Genomic DNA, 22,737 nt, shown 5'->3' on the forward strand with positions numbered 1-22,737 from the left:
TGACCTCCAAATTTCCTTCGAACACACAGCCTAGTCTGCAATTACTTGATCGATCCCTGTCTCCCCCTCTTGACACCACGTGGGTCATGGGAGCAGAGACCACACCTGCATTTACTCACCGCTGTTTACACAACTCCTGAGCCAGTACCTGGCACAGAGTTGGTTTTCAGTAAATGTCTGTGAAGCAAAAACTGCAACATTCTCTCAGGTATTTGCAGCGAGGGTTCCAAGACCCAGGGGCGGCTGACGGCAAAGGGCCCACCCTCCACAGTTCGCCTCATCCCTCCTCACCCACCCTGAAGCCCACGACTCACTAAGTTGCCCCCTTAGCTGGACCATCCCTCACACTAAGTGTAAACAGATACGGGTCCTATGCTGGGAGTGCCAGAAGCGGGGCTTCTTGCCTGCTTCTGGGCCAGGCTGGGGATCTCCACACTGCTGAGAAAGTGATGGATGTTTTTCATCCATGGCCTCCTCTGTGGCTTGCTGACTCCAGGCTAGAGCTCCTGGCCGTCCAAACTCCCGAGCTTCTCCTCAACTGCCCTCCCTGAAATCGGAATCAGGAAACACATTCACTCTGCATTAGCATCCCTCTTTGCTCGACTTTAGCCCCATGCTGGGGACTCTCCATCCCAACTCTTCCACCCAGGCACTTGGAGAAGCAGCATAGGGTGGCAGAAGAAGACTGTCATCCAGCTTTCTGCCACCAACTTGCTGATGGGCTTGGGAAAGTCAGTTTTTAAGCCTGAAAATATATTATTTCCCCTGCCCGCTCCCTCTCCCCGTTACCTACTCCTCCTGCACAGATTCAATACTCACTGTCTGCAGTTATCCCCAAGCATCTTCATGTAGGTCTTTCCCCAGCCACTCCCTGATCCTGGGGACACTCTCTGCCACACAGAAAGGACTGCTCCTTCCTGAAAGACTGTGCCCTCATACCAAGCTGAACATAAAACTCCAAGTCTGGCCCACAGAGAGAAGAGAGCCCCCTGCCCGCATCACATGTAGACCCTCCTTGTTGCACATGGCCTCTGCAATTGCCCTCGCCAGCCTTTGTTGTCCACACAGCTATCTTATTTGGGGTCTCTTTATGCCCCTCTTGGCTAGTGTACCCCGTATTAGGATCCTGTCTTCTTCCTAAGGTCTGAGGCTCTCCTGTTCCCACAACTATAGTCACATGACCCCCACCTACAGCTCACTGTGTCCCAAGTTCTAGAATGAATCCTAACAGGAAGCCAGGAAGGAGAAGGAGTTTTGGTCATTCCCCTGGGGACACAGCTTCCTTGCAGCCATCAGCCCTGAGTCACGGGCCCAAGTCTGCTTTCTGGCCTCCCTCATGCCCGCCCCACCCCACCCCCACCCCCGATCCATCCTGAGCTCTTGGCATCCTGCTTTGAAACCAGCCCCAGTGGCCCAGAACCCTTGTCTTGCTCTCACTCCTGCTCTTGCTCCAAGGCCTTGTGGTCAGCCAGCAGACACCACGGGGCCACCTGAACTTCCGAAGGTCACCTGCTCCGGAGCCACAGGTGGTGGGCTGACCATCTGGTATGATACCTGACTCCTGACCCTGGTCCTCTACCCAATGGCCCAGACTATGACTGTCTGTCACTTGTCTTCCAGCTGGAAGTCAACCTGAAGTTTTCTCTCTGCTTTGTCTCCAAGTTATAGGCCTCCTTCAATTTGTTCCCTACAGTGGTATGACCCAAAATATTTCTAAAATACCCCTTTCAAGCATGTCAAGGATCCAAAAGTAGATTTGGAAGAGATGTTTAGCTCTTTTCCTAAGATATATTCTTGTCCTTATTTCTCTGTGCTCAAATTACTTATTCATTCAACAAACTTTTGTTCTGAGAAACTTATCTCTGCTTGCCTCTATTTTATGCACTAGCACTGAAGCAATGAGCAAAATAGACAGGAACCTCTGCCCTCTGGGTTTGCATCCCAGTGAAATCCCAGCGAGATGGAGCCCAAGTCCAAACAGAGAATTCCCTCTGCCTGGTCCTATGGCCACTCTACTTCCCAAGTGGAGTCAGCCTTTCTAGTGCCGCCATCTTGAATCCCAAAGCATGGAGCCCATTACTGTCCCTTTTCAAGCTCAACTCCTGTTCTAGCTGCTGCCTTCCATGGTTTCCTTGCCAGGGAGCAATGACTGTGCCCCCTGGGGCTTTTCCGATATCTTCATTGTTTTCCCTTTACCTTCCTGCCGCCTCCTCCTCTTCCTGGGTCAGACTCTCTAGTCAGCGCTTTTACCCCAGAGGGATGCCTGTCTGCCCCCTCCCCTGTAACCCGCCTCCCTTTTGTTTTGTCCCATCAGCATGGTGAGCCTGCCCTGCCTTCCATGAGGATTTTCTCTTCCCCAGAGGCTGCTGCTGGAGTCCACAATGACAGGGGAGCAGAGCAGTTCCCCATCTGCTGCCAGCCCTCAGCAGAACTTGGCCTGGGGCCCATACAAGCATCTCAAGAGACAAAAATCAGTTTTCCTGGACTCAGACCCTGGCTTTCCAGCGAGAGCCCACAGCCTCCGCAAGCTGCTGGCACTCCCTCTGGAAAGGACACATGGGGCAGTAAACAGGGCACTGTGTGTCCCGCAGCCTGCAGGCTCCACGGGATGGAGGCCTGGCCCTTTCTAACGGGGACCTGCCCAAGCGCTTTCCCTCTGATTCCCATGCAAACTTGGTGCCCGCCTGACCTGGGCCAAGGCCTCTAACCCCGACCTCCGGGGCAGCTGAAGGACTCCTGAGGGTTGTGACAAGGCCTGGAACCTGCAATGCCACATGCCATGATGCCATATTCCATTAGCTCTTCCCTCCCATAGGGGGAACTGTCCTGCATGACCTGAGCCTCAGAGTCATATGGCCGAAGCATGGACAATGAGAAATTGCATCTGTCCCCACTGCCGCCTCACACACATGCAAAAAGAGAGCCATCCACCCTCAGAGGCCAGGCCACCAGCCAGATGGCTAAGGTCAGCCTCCCCGGAGCCTGGACCTCCTTAGGCCTCCGCACTACATTCAGGGCCCCCAGACCTCGTTTTGGACCATCCCTAGCATCCAGCCACCCTCTGCAGAGGGGCTGAGATCCCACGTGGGTGGAAAGAAGAGGCTGAGCAGAGAAGGGTGTGTCTCCCAGTCAGTCACAAGAACGACCCACAAAGAGTTAGGTCAAGACAGAGAGGGCTATGGAAATCTCAATGGGCCAGATACTGGGGTGGCGAACTTGACCCCTGAGGAAGAAAACCTAGGGGACTGCATCTTCCCTCACCAAGGGTCTCCTTCCCCAGTTAGAAAAGATTTGAATGAAAGAACGTGGATTAGTTCTGGTGCAAACCAGTCCTGAGCTATAACCAGGATGACCCGGAAATGGAAACTAAAGGAGAGAAGAGTGGCCTTTAGGAGACCAGCTATACTGAGGAGAAAGTGGCCAAGGAAACAGTGGTGATCCCATTGACCTTGGGAACCCAGCAAGAGTCTGTGTCAAAGCTTCCAGGGCAGCAGGTAATGGTATTCAGAAGTTTTAAGTGAAATGATGGTGGCAAGAGCCCTGGGGGTGCTTCCCAAGGAGGCAGGGAGATTTAAGAGGAGCCAGCGAATGGGCATCAACCTTCCTGGAGATCATCATCCAGACTGAGATCCAGCTTCCACATTTCAGAACAGGAACTAGGGGTGGACCAGGTCTCCCCTCAGCCAAGAAGGTTCTGCCAAGGAAATGCTGGGAAGGGGTCCCCGCTGTGGCGCAACAAGATCGGCAATGTCTCTGCAGCACCTGGATGCAGGTTCTATCCCTGGTCCAGCATAGTGGGTTAAAGGATCCAGCATTACTGCAGCTGCAGTGTGGGTCTGATCCCTGGCCCAGGAACTCCATATGCCACTGGGTGGGCAAAAACAGAAAAAGAACGAGAGAGAGAGGAGGGAAGGAAGGGAGGAAGGGAGAGGAATGCTGGGAAGGAGTGAAGACCAGCTCAGGAGGAGAGAGGGGCTGGCCAGCTTTGCAGCCTGAGCAGCCTGCGACCCCAGCAGACTGGTCCCAGTGGTTCTTCCAGGAACAGGTGCCATGACACCAAGAGCACAGGCAAGTGGAAATGGTCTGGGGACATGACCCGGATGACCTCCCTTGTCCCGAACAGGAAAGGATGCAGGTCAGCATTCTTGGGCCTCCCCATGTGCATTTCAACCAGCACACTTTACTTTCATCTTCTCTTTTCACCTTGTGGCTTTCTACCTTAGCTTTCCCTCAAAGAATAAGATATACTGCTAATGTCACTCCCCGGACCCATGATGCCCTGGACCTGTCCATCTCTGACTGTGCCACCTCACCTCGGCAGCCCCCTCCCTAGCATCCCCAGGTCCTGGGAGTAAGAGCTGACTGGCTAAGATCCCCCAAGGTCAGAGCATAGGACAGGCGAGACGATGCCTCGAAGGCCTTTCAAGAGTCCCCTGAGAGACAGTGGCCGCTTAGACCCCTGGGGACAGAGCACGATGCTCCTGGCAAGATCCTGGGAGCCTGTTTGGCCTGCTCCCTGAGCTGAGTACATGCTCCCTAATCAGGAGCCCCAACCCGTCCCTGGTGACTGGGGGAGGGGGCCTCCACTTCTCTTTTGACTGTCAAAATAAGGGATTTGGACTAGCAGTGTTTCCAGAATATGATCTCAGGGAGCTCCAATCCCATTAGATGCTCCCCAGAAAGAGGTTTCTCTGGACAAATAATCCTGGAAAAATGCTGTCACTTTCCAACCCTCTTAGAGCATCTGGGTTCCCCTTAGCATATTAAAGGAAGCTGCAGTGAGGAGGGGAGGAGTGGGGAAGTAAGTGGTTTACCTTTGGATGACGTTTTATATCAGCTTCCATGCCTGGGTTCTCTTATAAATGCTTTATCTCAACCTCTTTGGGGAAGGCACTATCATTAACCCCATTTCACAGAGGAGGAAACTGAGGCACAGGTTTGTTCATAGATTAAGTGGCAGGGCTAGGATACAGATCCCGGCAGTCTGGTTCCAGAGCGAGACCCTTCAAGCCCTCACCGCGCTTAGGCTCACAGGTGCCCCAATGGCAAAGTGGGATGGATGTGGCCAGTGCCCGGCCCCGGGATGGGGCTCCAGGCAGAAGGCTGGGCTCCCACGATCTCCAAACTCAAACACTCTGACCTTATCCTAGTGGGGGGTCAGGCTCTATGACAGACTGCCTGGGAGGGAAGTTTGGGCACAGGTGGCCCATTTCAGCATCTCTCAAATTAGGTCCAGGCGGGTGACCACTGCTTCCTCTCTTATTTGCCTGTCACTCAGGCTGCACAGACACAGAGAGACCCCCCCCCCCAAAAAAAGCCATTCTGAAGACAAACTCTCTGAACAGGGGTGGGCTGTGAGTTCAAAGATGGAGAGAAAAACGCCCACACTTCATGGGCTACTGTCTGACTGCTCCTGGCTGGAGGTCTCTACAGCAAGCATCAGGCTGGAGCCAGGGCCAGGGGTCCTCTGAGTGGGGCAGGGAGGTGGGGACACAGGGAATGAGCGTGTTCATGGTCAGCCTGGGTCTCCTCGGTGAACATCGGCTGCCTCCCCTCTTCCCGTCCTGGCCTGGTTCTATGAGCCTGTCCCCCAGGCAAAGGGCCAGCCTCCCAGGCTACCCCTCCGGCTCTCTCCTCACCCAGCCAGCTGTTCCCACAGTGCAGAGGGAGATGGTGAGTTATCTCTGTGACCTCTGTGAGCTCCTTTCTCCCTAGGCAAGGGCACTGCCAACCTCGGCTAGTGGATCAAAACACACATTCAAGGGGTTCTGGTCTCCCCCCCTCCCTCAGGGCCTGTTCCTCACCCGCTTCAAAGTGGGACTTTAGTGATGAAACTTATCCCAGCTGGGTCTCCTTGGCAACAGGGATGCTGGCTATCAGCCCCAGTGTCTCTTTCTGTCTCTCAGTGTCTCTGTGTGTCTTTCTCTCTCAGTGTTCATGCATGTGTATCTCTCTCAACCTCTCATCTCCTAGTCTCTCTCTCAGTCTCTATCTCTCTCTAATTTTTTTTTTTGGTCTTTTTAGGGCCACCCCCACAACATATGGAAGTTCCCAGGCTAGGGGTTGAATCAGAGCTGCAGCTGCCAGCCTACCCTACAGCCACAGCAATGCCAGATCCAAACTGCATCTGCAACCTACACCACAGCTCATGGCAATGCTGGATCCTTAACCCACTGAAAGAGGCCAGGGATCGAACCCATGTCCTCACAGATACTAGTTGGGTTCATTACCTCTGAGCCACAGTGGAACCCCTCTACCTCTCTCTAATTTAATGGGCCTGTCTCAGGATGAAGCAAGCATCTACCTAGTCTCGGAGGCCCTCCTGTCCACAGTTTCTCAAGCTGTGTTCCAGGACCTGAAGAAATTCTCCATGCCAACCATGCCAGGCTCAGACTCGACATTTGGGTGGCTCTGGGCAGAGACAAGAGGGCAGAACCACACCGTGGGTCCACATGTGGGCCCCATAGACAGATGGCTCCATGGCGCCCCCTTCCCTCCTCTGCACCTTTATGTCCTCAGTCCTATAAATGAGCAGGACAGTCGCAGTACCGCCCCTGTGCATGGGTTGTGCACATGAAATAAGATGCAGGGGAGTCACTTAGCAGACAGTACTCAATGTTAGCTCTCTTATCCCCTCTGGTTCAAGGCCAGGGGAGGCCTCTTGGGTCCCCAGAAAATGACACCCCAGCCTTTGTGGTCAGACCCAAAGACAGGGAGCCATGGTGGAATCTTCAGGAGGGTGAGAGAGAATTGTGGCCCATTACCAGGAGGAGGAGAGACTCTCTGGGGCAAACCTTTCACCACCCCATCCCACAGATGAGGAAACTGAGGCCAGAGAGCCAAGGCTCTTCACTAACGAAGCTTTTAACCCCCAGCCCATGGGTCCTGCCCCTTCAGCAAGTCAACTTGGAGTTTAGCAGAAACGACAAGGGGGTGCTCGGGAGCAGGGAATGAGAAGGAGGCAGGAGGGTTCTGAAGCACCCGCTTCATGATCCGTCCCTCTGAGGGATTCTCCACCTGGGTGCCAGGCCTCAACTCTAACCAGCCCCACAATTCCTCCGGTTCCAAGTTTTTCCAAATTCTGCCTCTGCCCTTCTCCCTCCCCCTGGAAAGCCATCGCAGGCAGGCCTCTCCCAAGCCTCTGTTTACAAAATTATAAGCTTCTTTTGTCCCCAGCCTCCTCTGGTTACAATAATACTCATCAGCTCTCCGGAGCTTTCGGGGGCAAGGAAAATGTGACTTCACTCCACAAGGATTTTCTGCTTTAACAAGATGGCATTGGGGAAAGAAAAAGGAAAAGAAGGATTCTATCCATCCCTAGTGGGAAAGGCACCAGGGCACCCGCCTCCCAGCCCCGAGTTAGAACCAGAAGCCCCCCAGTGGGTCCAGCATAGAGGAACAAGGGACCTCATTTCCCCACAGGCTGTCACCCAGGCTCTGAGGACAGCAGGGAGGGAAAGGGTCATGAAGAGAAGTTTCGAAGTTTCAAGGGTGGTGATCAACCCCCCCCCACCGCCATTCCCTGGTTTGACCAATTTATGCCGTCTGCTGTGTTATTTGTTCAGCCAACCAGTCAACTACTTCCTTGCTCTAGATGCTTAACGTGAGGGGCTCTGGAGTCAACCCCTCGGGTTAGTATCCTGGCTCTGCCACCTGCTAGCATTTTCCCTTTGGGAATGGCTTGCACCTCTCCAAGCCTCAGTTTTCCCATCTGTAAAATGGAGAGTCTGTAGTACTGACCTCAAAGGCTGTTGTAAGGAATTGTGAGATGATACACGCACAGGGCTTAGAAGCAAGCTCACCAGATTGAAAGCACCCAATACCCAGTAGCTGTTACTGTTGTCATGCATCCCAGCCAACCTTCCCCAAGAGGACCTGCATGTCTGATGCCAGCTATCGGGGGTGCTGGCCTCAAGGCACCTGCCATCTATAGACCCAGCCCCGGGCCCTCCCAGGCAAGCCCATTGCTTCAGACCTTGAATACTGGGGAGACGTTGCTAGCTAGACTGGCCCCCTGAGGAGAAGGGTGCCCTGAGCATGTGCTGTGGGCAAGGCTCTGTGCGAGAGCTGCCAGAAACTCAGAAATAGCAACTATACGTGGTCTCCATGATTTCAGGTGTGCAACAAATGTCATTTTTTAAAATCTCTTTGAATCATGTGCCTCTGAGCCTGCGTTCCACCTGGAGGAAGGCAATGTAGGCTCCATTATTAAGGAGACACCCACTCAACCTCTCCCTCACCAGTGTTCACGGGCAAAGGAGGATGCGCAGTCACTGGCCACTTGTCCCCACTGGTTACCACTGAGATACCCGGGCCAAAGCCACACAGTCTTCAGGGGCCCAGAGGCTCTGCTACCGCTGAGCCAATTAGAGCCAGAGAAACCCGATCCCAGACACATCACACAGATCATGGGGGGTCCTGCCCACCACAGGTGCTGCCAGGGGAGGGGACACAGGACCTCGGGACTCTTCCCTCAAAGGCACTCACCTGTCCAAGAACTCAGGCTTCCAGGGGGAGGGGGGGAGCCAGCAAAGTCTAGTACCTGTAAGCAATTCACACTCTCCACCCTGCAGCGCCAGCCTCCAAAAGCAGGAGTTCCAAAGGAGCAGGTTGTCACCATAGAAGTTAGGGGCAGTACAGGGGAAATAAAGGGAGGAACAGGTGGATAACATGTCCTCGCTTCCCAAGAGGTGACTTCAGGGGGACATGACAGGACACCTCCACCCCCTCCCTTTACCCACAGGCACAGGAGAAGTAAAGCCACTGGTGATTTTTCAGTAACAAAAAACCCTCCAGCAAGCCAGTCTGCCCTCCCTTGGACCTTCCTGAACGACTGCCCTCTCCCCATCCCCTATGTACAGATGCCCAGGAAAGGTCTCTGCCAAGTGGGACCAGTGGAGTTATCACCATGACCTGGCGGAGGTCGGGGGAGTGGGCAGAGTAAGTTTTGATCAGAAAGCAGCACTGGTCCAGGAAAGAACTTGGAATTTATTCAGGACCTACTATGTACCGAGAGGTTCCACAAACATCCTCCCTGTTCATGGTCAATGCACAAAACGAGCTCTCTTATGCCCTGTTGATGAGGAGGAAATAAGGGTCCCCCAGGGCGAAGGTTCAAGGTCACAGAGCAAAGTGTGAGGGAGCTGAGATGAATACTCCACCAATATTCAGTAATAGTATAGCGACTCCACGACTTACGTTGCTATGACTACTCAGATGAGACTCTGAGGCGTGGCCATTCCGTGACCAGTGAGGATCAGGCAGGGTGACCCTGATGCTGACCCTTCACCATTTTTCTCCTCTGGGTGAGGGGCACTTGGTTGGAAAGTCCCAACAGTTCTGAGAATTAATGGTCACCAGATTCCTGACAGGGAAGAGAGTTCTATCCAAGGGCACCGGTGCCTCTGCATAGGACGGAACCACTCACGTTATGTTGAAATAAGACTTTTATGAACATGAAAATCCGGATTTTGTTTAATTAATTAAAGCTTGGCTTCGGGGAACAGAAGGCAAAACCTCTCCATTCTTCAGCCTCTCCTCCCCACAGTGGCTCCAACCTCAAAACAGTAGCCTGGAGTCCTTAACTCCTCCAAAGGAGCACAGAGATTGCTAAAGACGTGACCCCAGGGTGCAAGCGACAAAGGAACACAGGCTGTCCGAATGAAGGCCCTCTTCCTGGAACAGATGAGAAAGCAGGTCCAGATGACAGGAGATGCGGGGTCAGGCGCACACGCATGTGCACCCACGCAGGTTACACATGCTCTGGCGGCTGGGGTCTGCACAGCCAACACATGCCCTCTGGCACGTACACACAGGACACACGACACGGCCACAACCTCTCCTCCGGCCACCCCCCCACCCCGCCCTTCTTGGGCTCACATGTGGGTAATGACTGCCCCCTGGTGGACATGGGAGCCATTACAAGACCTGGGCTGTGATAGGTCCCCCTTAGACCCCAGGCCTGGGGGCCAGGGTACAGGCTGCTCTAGGGACTGGACGTCTACTGCAGTGGGTCAGGGGCCATAGAACCAGGGAAGAAGACAAGAGAGACTTGGAAGTCTATGTCAAGTTCCCCGTGAGGACTGCTCTGAGGAGAAGAACAAACAGGAAGTTTACTGGGGAGCTTTCTGGAGATCAACACCTGTGCTAGAGAGAGGAATACAAGCAGGGTGGGGCTTTGGCACAGTCACCAGAAGCAGTGACCTGAAGCAGCACTAAAGTTGGGATGGCCCTTCAGGAGGCCTACAGACTTAGCAAATTAAAATATAGAATCTGGGCATTCCCATGGTGGCTCAGGGGGTTTCCGACTAGTATCCATGAGGATGTGGGTTTGATCCCTGGCCTTAGCTCAGTGGGTTTCCATGAGCTGAGATGTAGGTGGCAGATGCAGCTTGGATCCCATGTTGCTGTGGCTATGGCTAAGCCGGCAGCTACAGCTTCGATTTGACTCCTGGCCTAGGAACTTCCATATGCCACAGGTGCAGCCCTGAAGAAAAAAGGAAAGGAAAAGAAAGAAAAGAAAAAAAGAAAAGGAAAGAAAAGAAAAAATACGAATAATAAAACACAGGCTCTCCAGTTAAACTGGAATTTCAGATAAACAGTGAATCATTTTTTAGCATAAGGATGTCCTATGCAAGGTGAGGAGGGTGTCTGGGCCAAAAGGAGCTGGGTTGGGGGAGCAGGAGCCAAAGAGACCGTCACGGAGATGGAACGAATGAGGAGTGTACATTTGGCCCTCTGCATCCGCAGTTCCAAATTCACGAATTCAACCAACCAGTCAACCAGGGACTGGAAATATTTGGGGGGGGGGAGAAATTCCAGAAAGTTCCAATAAGCAAAAATTGAATGTGCTGCATGAAAGCAAGATTTTACATTGCATTTCTATTTCTATTAGGTATTATAAATAATCTGGAGGTGACAAACTATACAGGACATTATATGCAAAACTATGCTCTTATAGAGGCTTGAGTATCCACAGATATTGGTATCTGCTGGGATCCTAGAAGCAATCCCAGTTCACCCCCACGACCATGGGACAACAGGAGATTAGGTCATGAGGGGACGAGCCCTCCTGAATAAGATTAATGTTCCTGTGAGAGACCCTACGAGAGCTCCCTCATCCCTTGGGCCATGTGAGATACAGCGAGAAGATGCTGCTTTTGAGCCAGGAAGAGGCCCTTCACTGGCACACAACCTCGCTGGCACCTTGATCTTGAACTTTCCAGCCTCCGGAACTGTGAGAAATAAGTTTCTGTTGTTTATCAAGTCCTCAGTCTGTGGTGTTTTGTTACAGCAGCCCAAGTGGACTAAGACCTGGCTTAACCATTCAAATGTAAAGGCAGAGGTTAAAAGAACGGATTCAATCTATCAACGGATTATTTATACCTGAAAATTGGGTTTTTTTAAATTTCAGTATAAAAAATTTAAAACATGATCAAACGGGAGTTCCCATTACAGCTCAGTGGGTTAAGGACCTGACATTGTCTCTGTGAGGATGCTGGTTTGATCCATGGCCTCGCTCAGTGGGCTAATGATCCAGAGTTGCCACAAGCCGTGGCCTAGGTTGCAGATCCAGCTCTGATTCAACCCCTAGCCTAGGAGCTTCCATATGCCTCAGTGTGTTGCTGTGGCTGTGGCACAGACCAGTCACTGTAGCTCTGAATGGACCCCTAGCCTGGGCACAGAGTCCCCTATCCTTGCCCCCCGTTCTGAGCATATACTACATTCTGCATGTGACATCCTGCTCCTATAAGGGGTTGACTCCTAGTTAAACTTGTAATGAAACATTCAGTACGTTCATCTGTTGCTCTGTTACTCCACCTTCATGGGGGAATGAGATGCTCTGTCAGGTGTATCCTGTGGAAATAAGTTTATTAGCTTTTGCTCTAAAATAATTTTCCTGGACAGAAACAACGTTGAGGGGGAGAAACCATGCCGTTCCTGGCAGAGGAACAGCAGGCAGAGAAGACAAATTCGTCTTCCAGGAAGACTCTCTTCCCGTAAGGACAAACTCCTTCCTTTTTCACGATGGAGGCTGTCTGATAGGATGCTGAGCTGTCGCGCTGGCTCAGTGTTGGTCTCTGCTGTGACACACTTGGATTCATCTCAGGGAAGGGAAATCTGAACTCTTGCATGAAGTTCACCCCTGCCATCACGCCACTTTGTTCATGAACCCACTGAGTAAGCCCTGGGCTGGCTGGGTGAAGACGCCAGCTGATATTCATTGAATAGATTTTTTTTTTTTTTTTTTAGGGCCGCACCTGCAGCATATGGAGGTTCCCAGGCTAGGGGTCAAATCAGAACTGCAGCTGCCAGCCTACGCCACAGCCACAGTAATGCCAGATCCAAGCTGCGTCTGTGACCTACACTGCAGCTTGCAGCAATGCTGGATTCTTGACCAACTAATTGAGCCCAGGGATGGAACCTGCATCCTCATGGACACTGCGTTGGGTTCTTGACTGCTGAGCCACAATGGGAACTCCTGAACAGAGTCCCATTCATCTTGCCCACCCCATCGTCAGAAGCTTCCTCTGCAGAGAAGGCATGTGGTACCTTTGGATCCTTTTTTGACCTCCTATGGGAAGATTTTCTCCCACAGGTACTTAGATCTCTATGGTAGCTTAGGAATGGCGAAAAAAATGTTTGTAAGGCCAGGGATCGAACCTGCAACCTCATGGTTCCTAATCGGATACATTTCTGCTGTGCCATGACAGGAACCCCAGGATTTTTTTTTTTTTATGCCATTACGTCAGCAGGTTAAGGCATAAGAATAAAGCAAAGTGAAATAAGGTTGCTATACCCTGCGCGGCAGGAGAGAAAAGATGTCAAAAATCCAAGGGATATTCTGGAGCATCTACAAATATGGCTGTGCTCAGTTGCAAATAAATGGAACATTCTAACAACCCACTAGGAATGAGACCATCAAAGAGCCAGAACCCTTGGGGATAGTTTTGGATCACTCCACCAGGCAAACACCTAAATGACACCACAACCTCATGACCAGCTGCAGAAAGGAGGACCATAACCGCCATCTATATTCTCTTACTTTCTTCGTTATTTAAAATAATAATAATAACTTCCTGTATTTCCCTTTTTTTTTTTTTTTTTTTTTTAACAGCTGCACCTGCAGCATATGGAAGTTCCCGGACCAGATATTGAATCACAGCTGCAGCTGAGGCTTACACCACAGTCATGGCAACACTGGATCCCAGCTGCATCTGCCACCTACACCACAGCTTGGCAATGCTGGATCCTTAACCCACTGAGCCAGGCCAGTGATTGAACCCACATCCTCACAGAGACTACATCGGGTCCTTAACCCGCTAAGCCACAGTGGGAACTCCCTACCATTTTTTTATAGAATGTGTTTTGGTGGTAAATTTTATCATTCAGTCAATGGGATACAAAATATCAAGATGGCCTTGTAAGTAAACAAGAGGGAAAAGGTTCATCGCCAAGTAATGACTGAAAGAATGAAAAGGACCAGGACCCTATGGTCCTTCTCCTCCATGTCCTCCATTTGTCTGTAGAAAACCTTTAGTCAAAGTTTAATCAGAGACCTGAGAAAATACAGGAGCAAAGGAAAACAGTCAAAGGAGACCAAGTAATAATCGTTTGGTCATTAAGCAAAGTCAAGGACTTTAATTCCTCCTCCAGGGCTATAGATAATATTCTGAGCCGTATCCTGTAAGCTGTTTTGTAGATGCTGAAATCCCCACCCAGGGGTAGAAGTTAACTATGTGATGACTGGACTGTACCCACAATGTAAACTGCCACAATTCCAAGAACTGGCCTCAAAGAAATGGGAACAAACCAACCCTGGAACTGAAGATTAACTGTCTTTAAAACAATCAAGGGAGTTCCCGTCGTGGCTCAGTGGTTAACGAATCCGACTAGGAACCATGAGGTTGCGGGTTCGGTCCCTGCCCTTGCTCAGTGGGTTAACGATCCGGCGTTGCCGTGAGCTATGGTGTAGGTCGCAGACATGGCTCGGATCCCGCGTTGCTGTGGCTCTGGCGTAGGCCGGCGGCTACAGCTCCGATTCGACCCCTAGCCTGGGAACCTCCATATGCCACAAGTGCGGCCCTATAAAGCAAAATAAATAAATAAATAAATAAATAAATAAATAAATAAAATAAAACAATCAAGATGACACTGACCAGTCCACCACATCACCAATTTCAAGATGACTGTCAGAGCTGACTGTGCTGTTTCTGCATGTAGCCACTCCCGCCACCTGTAAAATCTCTTGCTTTGACTGACTGTCAGTTGCAGGGGGAGTCAGCTTTTGGACAGGAGTCCACCCTCTCTCTGAGTTGCTGGCATCTGAAATAAAGCAAACTTTCCTTTCCACCAACCTTGCCTCTTCATTAGCTTTAGAGCACCAAGCAGTTGGACCCCACTTTCAGTAACAAGGACAGATGAAATCTGGGGCATCTCATTAGCTTTGGGAAGACTGTGAATGCGTTTTGGTTTCTAAGAGATGACTGTATTATATTCAGAGGGAGAATGTGGTTGCCATCGAGGTTGTAGATAAATTTAAGTATGGGTAAAAGATGATGACTAGTAAAAGGATGGATGGAGTCTGATCGATGGACTACTCAGCCTCCATTCCCCCCTCTTCCTGGTGTGCATTTCTGTGCATCAGAGGCCGGACAGCTGAGTGTTACATCTCCCAAACTCCCTTGCAGCTAGAGTTCTAGATGTGATTTGCACTCTGTCAATCAGAGGCCCTCAAGGAGTTTGAAAGCTGAGGTGGGGTTTTTCCCTTTGTGCACTTTCCTGCCGGTACCCACAGCCACAGAGCTACTGGCATTTCTGCAGCAGCATTAACAGAAATCTAAGTGTCTAGCCACAAGCTTCAAACATGTTGGGGCAGGACTCAAGGCAGCCATTCTGCTGGTCAATAGGAGCAGCTCTGCATGGTGCCAGAGCAGCAGTGTGGCTCCCTCATCGAGGCAGCATCCTGTTCTCAGAACCAACCAGTGTGGTTCTGTGGGTAGCAGTTCCCTGACTGCAGACGAGTCACAGATCTCTTTGGGCACTATTTCTGAAGCAATTCCTGAAATCTCAGGCTGGCATCCATTTTGTTTTGTTTTGTTTTTTTCATCATTGCTGAAAATGTTGGAATCCATTTACGGTTTATTATTAAATAAATATTCCTAGTTAAACTATCTAAAGTGGATTTTGTCCTGCACTAGAATCCTGACCACTTAGTTGGGTTCATGTAAACACAGGATGTTGGTTTCCAGTTTTCAGATTCAACCCAGAAATACATCACTGAAGAGCAAATGAAGACTGCAAGCTTGACAAAATGTAAATGACAAAGACCACTAGGTATTCATCAAAATTAATCATTCCGTTTTCCTCTTCTTCCTGGCACTTAAGTAGACTACATTTCCCAAACTCCCTTGCAGTAAAGTGTGTCCATGTGACTGAGTTCCAGCCAATGAAATGTGAATGTGCCTTTTCCATGCCTGGCTCTTTAACACCCTCCATGCACTCTCATCCATGATCTTTATTCTTTCTAGCTGAATGAAAAGCAGATTATTACCATGGAAAGTACATTGATTTGTCACTAAAATTATAAGGCATCCATCAGACTATCAACAAATAAACTGCCAACCTATTCATCTCCCAGTGCCGTTACGAGAGCAGTACATAGACTTTCATCGTTTCCCTGAGACATTTATTTCATTTGTATTTGCATCTAGTATCAGCCCAACAAATAGAGTAAGTAAAGGCACAGACAGAAAGTTGGATGTGAAATGGAGAGAAAACAGGTGAAGGAAATGGGCCCGAATATCCTCAATTTACAAAATAGGGGAATTGAGGTATATTTTTATAACTTATGTACCAAGAAATAAAGACGCCTTTTATATAAAGTTGCAAAATAAGCCAAAGAGGAGCTAAAAGTCATGATTTGATAGGAAGTGGGAATGAGTTACATGAGTTAGTGGTCATCTCCCACAGCAGAAAAGGCCTGGATAATCTCCAGATGTGATCATGGAGAAATAGGAAGATAGCCTATGAGAAGGAATCAGAAACGGGAGTTCCCGTCGTGGCACAGTGGTTAACGAATCCGACTAGGAACCATGAGGTTGCGGGTTCGATCCCTGCCCTTGCTCAGTAGGTTAACGATCCGGCGTTGCCATGAGCTGTGGTGTAGGTTGCAGACCCGGCTCAGATCCTGCGTTGCCGTGGCTCTGGTGTAGGCCGGCAGCTACAGCTCCAATTAGACCCCTAGCCTGGGAACCTCCATATGCCACGGGGGCGGCCCAAGAAATGACAAAAAAGAAAAAAAAAAAAAAGAGAGAGAGAGAGAATCCCAGACAGAAGACGGCCCAGGCCTCCCAATTCACAACATGTGCAGAAACATGAGAGGCCACGGAAAATTGTCTCCTAACAATTTCAGAATGAAAATATAAAAAAGAAAAAAAATAAATAAACGAACAAAACTTACGAACAGAAAGTTAAACGACTGAAAACAGACTTATGGTTACCCAAGAGGAAAGTGAGAGAGGGACAAATTAGGAGGACAGGATTAAGAGATACAAAATACTATACAGATAATAGGTAAGCAGCAAGGATTTATGGAAGAGCACAGGGAATTATATCCAATATCTTGTAGTAATCTATGATGGAATAGTATCTGAAAAAATAACTTAATCACAACGCTATAGATTAAAAAAAAAAAGAAGTTAAAGTCCATCTGGATGAAGGGCTGGGATAAGGAAAGGTGGAGCAGGGCTCCAGAGTCAGCTTCAAGTGTGCATGTGACCCACACAATTCCTCAAAAAGGCCCCACGCCTGTTTTAATGTTCTGCTATCAACATCATCCCTTTCTTGGTGAGCATATGTTTGAACTTGTGTTTTGTAGGTTCAGTGGGTCTATGGATTGTGTCTGTGAGCAGAGAAGACTCAGCAATAAGCTTGTCCTTTATGCCTTGCGGTCCACGCACATGCAGCTGTTGGCAATGCCCCATGAGCATAGAACCCAGTGGATTCTGTACTATGCCTGGGAATCCAGCAAGACTAAAAGTGAGTACAAGGTAAGCATGTTATTGCTATAGCTGGGTAAGCAAGACATGGACAGCCATGAGAGGCCACACTTTGCATTTGAAACAGAACTTGCTTTGAACTCAGAAAAAGGTAATGATGTTCTAAGAAACACGGACAACAAAGGAACCTATCATATTTTTTCCTGTTTGTGTCTCCTGTATAACCAATTATTTATGCTAAAAAAAAAAGATAATTTAGAAAGACAGAGATGAGAGATGAACTCGTCCAAGGCATTCCTCATTTCTGTTACTGTATTTTCTATTCCTAATATTTCCATTGGATTCTCCCCATAGTTCCTGCTCACTTTTGAAATTAACCATCTGTTCATCCATGTAACTCATCGGACGAATCTCAAAAATATATTGCTGATGCAAAGTAGCCAAACTCAAAAGGTCACATAATTTATGATTCCATTGACACAGCATTCCAGAAAAGGCACAACTATAAAGACAGAAAACAGATCAGTGGTTGCTAGGAACTGGAGATGACAGGAGAAGACTGACACAAAGAAGAGAAAGGGCATGTTGGGGGTGAGGAAATACTACATATTTTCATTACAAAAACATATATGTTAGTGAAAATTCATAGATCTATAGACCTAAAATAGTGAGTTTTATTGTAAACAAATTACATATCAATGTATTTTATTTTTTAAAAAACACACTGAAATGGCTGCCATTACACGTACCCCAGAAGACCTAGAATTTGAAAAACTGCCAATGTTAGATGTTGATGGAGATGGAGAGCAACAGGGATTCTCTAACATGATGGGTAGGAGCGCTGATTCCTATAGGAACTTTGGAAAATCATTTGACAATATCACCTGAAGCTGAACAATGAATGAACACCCCATGACTCTGCCATTATGTTCCTAGGTTTACACCCAGAAAGAAATTCATAAGAATAAACACCAAGGAGTTCCCATAGTAGCTTAGCAGTTAGCAAACCCAACTAGCATTCATGAGGATGCAGGTTTGATCCCTGGCCTTGCTTGGTGGGTTAAGGATCTGGTGTTGCCATGAGCTGTGTTGGAGGTCACAGCTGTGGCTTGGATCCTGCATTGCTGTGGCTCTGGCATAGGCCGGCAGCTACAGCTCCAATTGGACCCCCCACCACCATATGCCATGGGTGTGGCCCTAAAAAGACAAAAAGACCAAAAAAAAAAAAAAAAAGAATAAACAACAAGAGACATGTACAAAGGTGTATATAGAGCTTTATTCATAGTAGCCCCAAACTGGAAAAAAGACCATATAGTTAGCAATTCACTGAGCTCTACATTTACATACACTAGTGTTCCGTGCTCTTTTCTGAATGCATTTTATGCTTTTCTCTACTTTATTGAAAACATACTCTGTAGCAAAATTTGCAAGGCCCTTCATGCTTGGCCCTGCTCAGCTCCACAGCCCACACTCCCTGCTCACAGCCCCTGTCCTAGACATGTTCAGCTATGGGCACCATGGCCTCTACCTTCTCACCTTTGTGCACTCTTCCCCCTGCCTGGATATTCTTCCACCTGTCCATTCTATACTCTTCATCTGCATGGAAATCTCCAACTTCTCCTTCCAAGCCCAAATCAGATATTACCTCCTTCCAGAAGCCTGCTTTAAAATCCACATCACCACAAGGGTGATTTAGGCATTTCTTTTTATTTTCTTTTTTATGATTTTTTTCATTTATTTATTTATTAGAGTACAGTTGATTTACAGTATGGGCACTTCTCTTAATTTCTTATAACACCCTCTGCTTCAGGTGAGGGTTTGTCAACCTCGGCGCTATTGACAGCTTGGGTTGGATAATTCCTGTGGTGAGGGGCTGTCTGTCTTGTGTCTTTGAAGACTTTCTTTTTAGCATTCCTAGCCTCTACTAGATGCCAGGAGGAACCCCCTCCCCAATTGTGACAAAGGTCACCTGGGCAGGCAAAACCACCCCAGTTGAGAACCACTGCTCTAGGGCTTGAGAGAATCAACAAATAACACCCTCTCCCAAATCTGAATCCAGAAGCTATTGAGAGACGGGCTAAAAGTGCTGAAGATGAAAATCAAAACGTGAGTGATGGAGCTGACTGCAGGATGTGATGTAAGATCTGTGGTCACAAGAACTATTCACAGATCACTCCAAACTAGACCCTCCTGTCCCAGAGATGAGCAGTGCTGAACAGCCTCTGCCCAGCACCTGACCACGTGGGGGAGGAGACTGGAGAATAAACATCCTAAGAACAGGCTGGCTCAGAGCGGGGAGAGGGCGAGCAGAAAGAGCTGGACCATTTGCTCAGTTTCTCCTCCCAAACTCCCAACCCGATGAGTCCCTTGTCCTGACATGAAAAGGATGGGGAGGTGAGGAGAGAGACCAGAGCATTACTCAGAAACTCCTCCACAGGAGAAATGGCTGCATCCCGCCATCCTGGAGATGCCCGCATCCTCTCACCTGGTCTCTCCTCTGAGTCCTGCATAGACCTGAGGGCAGGGAACACATCTTGTTCATCTCCGCATCCGCCGTGCCCAGCACAAGGCCCGGCTCCTACCAGGAGCTTAGTTCACGTCTTTCTGTTCCTCTGTCCCGCCATTGCCACTGTGGTCGTGTGCCTGGGCCCCTCCCAGCCTCAAAGTATCTCCAGAGAAAACCCCACTCACTACACGGAACCTTGAAAGCCACCACTCTGTCTCCTATGTGCCCTGTTCCTGGGCATCACTCACAAGGGGAGTCTGATACTAGGAGGAGCTCACAAGTATTTCATCCAACTGGGAACACTCTGGCTGCACCGGGCACTTTCTCTGGCCTTCCAGCCTCAGCTTGCAGTTTCATGCTCTTGGCCACCAGGGGGCGACATCCCCTCTCAAATGCCTCTAGAGCCTAAAATCAACCTCTTTCCCAGGACCAGGGCAGAGGCAGCAGGAAGACCAAATGCCTTCTGCCCTCTTCTAAGAGAGGGAGGACGGGGTTCCAGACCAGGTGACTGGCTCACTGGCCACAGCTGGACGTTGGGCTGACTCAGACACTAACCCATGACGTTCTGGGCATGAGCTACCTTTCTGTGGCTTTACCTTCCCTGCATTTCCATGAGCTGGTTCTCTCCTATTGAGTCCAGAAGCATCCCAAGCCCCTGGAAGAGTCAGGGAAGGTGACCCCTCCCCTCAGTGCTGTCTCAGGGCTCCCCTGGCTTGGACTGGGCACAAAGATCCCATAGTGACCCTCTGATTTCCCACCACCACAGCCCCTCTTGGAGGGTGTCCCCAAAGCCCTCTTCTGGCTGCTTTCCTGTGCCACCCATGGCCTAGGCCTGGATTCTTCTCAAGTGCATCTCAGAGACTGTCTGGCCTTGCCATCCTCTTGGTGACTGTTCTAAGATCTCTGTTACTGGATCTTTGGACCAGCCAGGCTCTAAGATCAAGGGCCCTTCTCTTCTCTGAGCTCTGCTGTCTTGCTTGCAAAGGCTGCAGTGAGAGAAGCTGGATCACAGAAGCCCTGAGTCTCTTCTCTAAGGCCTCCCTTTGCTGTCTCCCGCCGGCCCACCCCCCCATCTGGATTTTTTCTGATCTCGCGAGGGCTTCTGCCTTCTCAAGACCCTACTCTCAGGGGGCTCCCACCCCCACCCCATCGACACCTTTCTAGATATACCCACAGTCTTTAGAAGCAGACAGACATGGGTTCTTCTTAATTCAACTGTCTCCTTCTCTGAGCCTTGCTTGCTTATCTGTGAAACGGGGGTGACAGGGAGCACCTAGTTGGGTTTTGTGTAAATGAGATCCTGTGCATCTCCCATAGGGCCTGGCATGTCCTAGGCAGTCCATAAACGTCACCGCACTCCCACTATTCACATGAGCACGGGGCTGGACACAATTAGTCATATAACTGCCCCGCAGTCATCACTCTCCCATTTTAGAGACAAAGAAACTTAGGCACAGGGAAGTCAACTTGGCCTGGGGATGATGAGCTGAAACTCGGGCTCAGATTGGAAGGACTCGAAAGCCTCTCTTTCCCACCCTCTTGTTCTGCCTCCATGGTTCACACACCACTGGGCACCGGGGAAAGAGAACGTTTTCTCATCTTAGTTTCCCAGCTGGTTTATCAGCACACTGGTCCTGCCTGTGCAGAGGCATGGACCCTCCTTTTCAGGGAAAAGAAGCTTATTCACTTACTTACATTTCTTTCCCATCAGATTCAGCTTCTCTTTTGTAAAGACCTGGGGCGCTTTGGTGAGATCAGAGGCCTGGGGTTCCCATCGTGGCTCAGCGGTAGCAAACCCAACTAGGATCCACGAGGATGCAGGTTCAATCCCTAGCCTCACTCAGTAGGTTAAGGATCCGGCATTGCCATGAGCTGTGGTGTAGGTCACAGACAGGGCTTGGAGCCCACGTTGCTGTGGCTGTGGTGTAGGCTGGCAGCTACACCTCTGATTCAACTCCTAGTCTGGGAACTTTCATATGCCGTGGGTGCAGCCCTAAAAAAAAAAAGAAAAAAAAAAAGAAAAGAAAAAAGAAAAAAAGCAGAGGCCTGAGTGCTGGAGAGAACTGGGGATATTCATTCTCACTCTCCTTATGAGGGTCACCAGCTGTGAAGAAGAAGAAGGAAGTAAACTAACCAGGACTGGGGGTGCAGATGCTTTGTTCCTAGTTCTCAGACCCAGGTCCCTGAAGGCAGCAGCTGTTTGTCTCCGTAAGGGCTGGACCCTCTGGAAATGTGCTTGCACAGAAGCAGGAGGCACAAGGGTGAGAAGAATGGAATTTCCAGAAGGTTAGATCATTAAAGGGCAAAAGGAATGGAATGCTGCATCGCTGGCCTGGCAGAGACACTGTGTACCTGCCGGCTTGACAGAGGGGATGGACAGCAGGCCGGCTGCAGGGAGATGGACAGATTGACCTTGCAGACCCAGGAAGTAAGAACATGGGGACAGGTCATGCTGGGCTGGGGGAAGGCACCCAGGGACATCATCTGTCCAGAGGCCCAGTTACAGAAAAGGACATGGAAGCTTTGAGAAGGGAATTCTCTTGGCCAGCCCCTAGTGTACCCCAATCTCCTGGCTGCTAGTCCAGGGCCCTTCCCACTGAGCCACACCCTAGGGCCAGGGCCTCACGGCTCCTGCCACCTGTGTGGTCTCTGGCCCTGCCTCCAGTTAAGAGGAGCTTGGGGCCAGCTCCCATCTGGCCAGGGTAGTGACAAATGATGGGATCAGAGGCCGCTAGCAACCCATCCCTGCCACTCTCCTGGAGCTTTCAATAAACAGCCTGCCTCTAAGTGCCCAATTACTCTCAGCCTCCAGCTCTCAATCCACTGGGTCCCTTAGGCCCTTGGAAATTGGCCCACTGTGACCTCTTCCAGGAGGCCAGCGAGTGCCTGCAGTTCCTCTAATGGCCACTGGAGGGAGCCTTAGACCGCTACTGGGCTAAGAAGCCATCCCCAGTAGAGGCCTAAGGGTGGAGGAGAAAAACACAGCTCACAGAATCCCGGCCCTGGCTAGACTTGCCTAAGTCCTCCTTCAGCTCTCCCCACCCCAAGCCTAGACCCCCCCCCCCAAACCCCGTCCCCTGAGGTCCCTTGGAAAGGCAGGTTCTCTTGGTCTCCATCCCCTAAGAGGGACCACCTCTTAAGGGCTGGTGGCTCTGTTGGGTGGGGAACTGGTAGGGCTGCAGGAAGACAGGAAACGAGGGGACAGAAATGGGCAAAGAAGAGGGAAAACTC

The 22,737-nt window shown here is 50.0% G+C and overlaps 1 long non-coding RNA gene across 1 annotated transcript in view; it reads right to left on the bottom strand.

Annotated features, from left to right (window-relative positions):
* Positions 1–22,737, bottom strand: part of LOC146396137 (uncharacterized) — a 569,893-nt gene that overhangs the window by 543,313 nt on the left and 3,843 nt on the right. The gene's annotated exons all lie outside the window — the stretch shown is intronic.

Source organism: Sus scrofa, chromosome 15 (genome assembly GCF_054392235.1).
Source record: "Sus scrofa isolate SSC_HxYL_T2T_F1_AM1 chromosome 15, Sscrofa_HxYL_maternal_Yorkshire_Landrace_v2.0, whole genome shotgun sequence".
Lineage (NCBI taxonomy): Eukaryota > Metazoa > Chordata > Mammalia > Artiodactyla > Suidae > Sus > Sus scrofa.